General features: G+C 35.1%; 1 pseudogene; it reads right to left on the bottom strand.

Annotated features, from left to right (window-relative positions):
• Positions 1-2,904: 2,904 nt before the first annotated feature.
• Positions 2,905-3,818, bottom strand: LOC117081217 (annotated as a pseudogene).
• Between the last annotated feature and the right edge of the window lie 281 nt (positions 3,819-4,099).

The raw sequence follows: 4,099 nt of genomic DNA, 5'->3' as shown, positions 1-4,099 counted from the left end.
TATAAAAATAAAAACAAAATATCTCATCTACTACATAAATATCTATAAATGTGATTTGTCAATAAAAACTGCAAAAAAAAATCCACTGTAATCTTACAAGTTGCTACAATTACTTTTTTGCAAAATCAGTTTTCAAAAAAAATTTTATCAAGATCTATTAATATCAAGCTTAGGAATATCATATTATCTCACAATTCTAATTCTATACATATACTCCTTTTAATACAGCGATATATTATCAATACTATGTAAAGTAATGCTCACAGCAACACTACTTTTGATAGCAAAATATTGTGTATTACTTAGCACCCCCACAAAAAAAGTATATAACATGTAAAGAAATTGTAGTATATTCATAAAATTGAATTTTATAACATAATGAGAAGAAATAGCGCATTTTTATGTGCAACAATATAGATAAATCTTAAAAAATAAAGTTGAAGCAAACAAATGAGTAATTGCTTCAATATTTCATTTATATACTTTTCTCAAGAAGCCAAAGTTGTCTTGGTAATAGCAATCGGGACAGTGGTTATCCAGCATGGGTAAGGACAAGGAAACAAATGAAGGAGAATTTCTGCTTTGCCAGTCATGTTATGTTTCTTGATCTGGATGCTTTTTTGGCCCAGTCTGCCCATTATATGAAAATTCGTGGCCAGGTGCAGTGGCTTATGTCTGTAATCCCAGCACTTTGCAAGGTGGAAGTGGGAGGATAGTTTTGGCCCAAAAGTTCTATACAAGCCTGAGCAACATAGAGAAAGCTTCTCTATACAAATAAAAAATAAAAAATAAAAAAAATTAGGTGGGCCTAGTGGCATGCACCTGTAGTTCCAGCTACACCAGAGGCTGAGGTAGAATTGCTTGAGCTCAGGTAGTTCAGGTTGCTGTGAACCATGATTGCGCCACTGCACTCCAGCCTGGACAATTGAGTGAGAGTCGAGCTCAAGGAAAAGAAAAGAAAAGAAACATGTAGTATTAGGACTGGTGCACCTTTCTAATTGTATGATATACTTCAATGAAACGTTTAAAAATAATAATCTGAAATAAAAATTAAAGAAAAGGGGAGATAAGAGATACGGAAAAATTAGAAGCCAATAATTAGATGGAGGATTTAAATATTGACATATCATATAACACTACTTAGTTTGGTATGAAATTATTGTTTGTTTTATTGTTCTAGACCCTAAGCATGCAAATGGAAGTTGGTTTCATTGAATAATGGATTTAGATAGGAGAAATCTCTGAAACACAGTTTGCAGGTTATAATGTGCTTTCACTTATCTCTTTTGGCAGCATCCAGCTACACTATTGTGGGTGGGTGGGTCAAATGGTGGGTGTTTGTGGAAGGCAAGTGGAAAGAAAAGGTGTAATTTCTGTTTTAAGAAAATAAATAAGCCGGGCGCAGTGGCTCACACCTGTAATCCCAGCACTCTGGGAGGCCAAGGTGGGCAGATAACGAGGTCAAGAGATAGAGACTATCCTGGCTAACACGGTGAAATCCCGTCTCTACTAAAAAATACAAAAAATTAGCCGGGCGTGGTGGCGGGCACCTGCAGTCCTGGCTACTCTGGAGGCTGAGGCAGGAAAAGGCGTGAATCTGGGAGGCGGAGCTTGCAGTGAGCAGAGATCACGCCATTGTACTCCGGTCTGGGCTACAGAGGGACACTCTGTCTCAAAAAAAAAAAAAAAAAAAAAAAAAAAAAAAAAGAAAGAAAGAAAAGAAAAAGAAAAAAGAAAAAGAAAATAAATGAAAGACTTGGGGAATAAATCATCAAATTATCTTAGGTAAATAATAATGGCAGCCTAAATTTACATATTTTGTTCCAGTTGATTTTTGTGTGTTGTGCTGCTGGATAACTTTGAACTGAGTAAAACAAAGTCACATCATGATGGTGTAGGCATATCATTAAAGAAAAGTTGAGACAGGAGGATAGGCTTTTCTTAACAGAAGCTTGTTGTAGGAAATTTCACTAAAGTTGTCTAATAAGGTTTAAAATTAGTACTTTAGTATCCCATACATTCATTTATAAATATTACAAGGGCTAAAGAAACATCTCAGGGAGTACTAATTTCTATCTTATTATCTAATTTTTCTTCAGGGAAAATTCCAGGAAAATAAGCTATCGGTAAACAAACAATTAGGTTTGGCTCCAGAATTGATATCTGCAATCAAAAATGTCAAAAAAAATACTGTTCTTTACGACATCAAAGTATTCTATGACTTTTATAATTAAACTAGTAAAGCATGGTGGTATGAGGATAGTCAGAAAATAAGGACAGGAAAAATACACAAAATTATGGTAATATATTAAATGAAAAAACACAGAATAACATGGAAAGATAGTAAATTGCTTAATACAAACTCTATTTAGCAAAACAGAGTTTCTTCTATTAAGCTTCCTCCATTAAGCTGTGTAATTCACTTTTTGCACAAAAACAAAATCCAGTGTGAATTAAAAATAAACTCAAAATAAAACCATGTGACTTTCAGTAACAAAATTATGGACTCTTTTTTTTATTTTTTGGTTAAATTTTAATAATATAACACGGGGAAACAAGTACTTGAATTTTGCTTATGAAGTATGAGCTACTGAAATTGTCTAAAATGAAATGATAATACTTATCAAAAATTAACAGAACAAATTTTTGTACTGCAGTTTCATTTCTATTAATATACCTAGAAAAATGCTTGCACAGATATGAATATATATATGTATGTATATGTGTGTGTGTGTGTGTGTGTGTACAGACACATTAATTTATTCATCAATCATAATGATACCCCAAACCATTGACTGGATCTCATAGGTCTAGTAACAGATGAGCTGTTACCTTTATGAAGAAACTATTTCAATCAAATTTCAAGCCTCGTCTTTGGAACAGAATATTTTTACTATCTTATCTCTAATGTGCTTGGTCTTTATCCCATAGATAAAGGGGTTGAGGAATTGGTGGGACTAGTAGGTAAAGACTGGACAAGGTGATGTGTACATATGATGGGATATAAGATCCAAATCTGTGAGTAAAAAATGAAAAAAAAGCAAGGAGATAGAATTGGAAGAAGACACATATATGGGGAATACATGTATTAAATACCTTAAGTCATGCCTCTTTCAGAGGCAAGTGAAAGACAGTGATAAATATTTGAATATAGGTGAGGGTGATGAAAATGAAGTCAAGCCCACCAACAATAAATGCTCCAAGGATGCCATAGAACTTATTAACGTAAACATCCTCAGTGGCAAGATTCACAAGGGCCATGTGTTCACAGTAAGTGTGGGATATTAACTTGGTTCGGCAGATTTTCAGACAGCATTTTATAAGCAATAGACATGGAATTACCAGAATGGCAGGCCGCAATGTCACTCCAACTACAATATAAGTGACTAGCTGTCGAGTGAATACCATAGCATGCCTCAGAGGATAACAGATCACTACATAGCAGCCCAGAGCCATGGCTAGCAGGATTCCTGATTCAATGCCTTGAAATGTGTGGATGAGCAACATCTGAAAGGGCAAGCATCAAAATATATCTCTGGCAAATGGAACCAAAAAATACCAAGCATCTTGGGCACAATGCTGGTGCTAAGTGAAATGTCTGTGGCTCCTAACATGGCCAGGAAGATATACATGGGTTCCTGGAGGCTTGGCTCAGATTTGATGATGATCAAAACCAGAGAATTTCCAATCAGAGCAATGATGTACATAGCACAGAATGGAATCCCAATCCAACACTGTACAGATTCCAAACCGGGGATCCCAATAAATGTCAGCACAAAGGGCATGAACAAGGTACCATTTGTAATAGGCAGAGCCATTCAGGGGTCTTCTTAGAAAGGGGAGAGAGTTTGCCAAGCTGTGATTCTCTGTACTTTTATATATTTTATGCTTATCCAATCACAAAGTTGTTGAATAGCAAAAGTAAGAGAACCAACACCATCAGTTTACTTATCTTTTTTTAAATGAATGAAAAAAATGCCAATATAGAGACCCATAGAAAGGTTCACCAGTTTACACTTTAGCAAAATCATCCAGCCACACTCAGTGATATCCACAGTGTGAAGACTTTTGGACATCATCTCTGAGAAGAGGCCAATAT

The sequence above is a fragment of the Trachypithecus francoisi genome, unplaced genomic scaffold (genome assembly GCF_009764315.1).
Source record: "Trachypithecus francoisi isolate TF-2019V2 unplaced genomic scaffold, Tfra_2.0 Lachesis_group8, whole genome shotgun sequence".
NCBI lineage: Eukaryota > Metazoa > Chordata > Mammalia > Primates > Cercopithecidae > Trachypithecus > Trachypithecus francoisi.
This window is presented reverse-complemented; position numbering and strand designations above follow the sequence as displayed.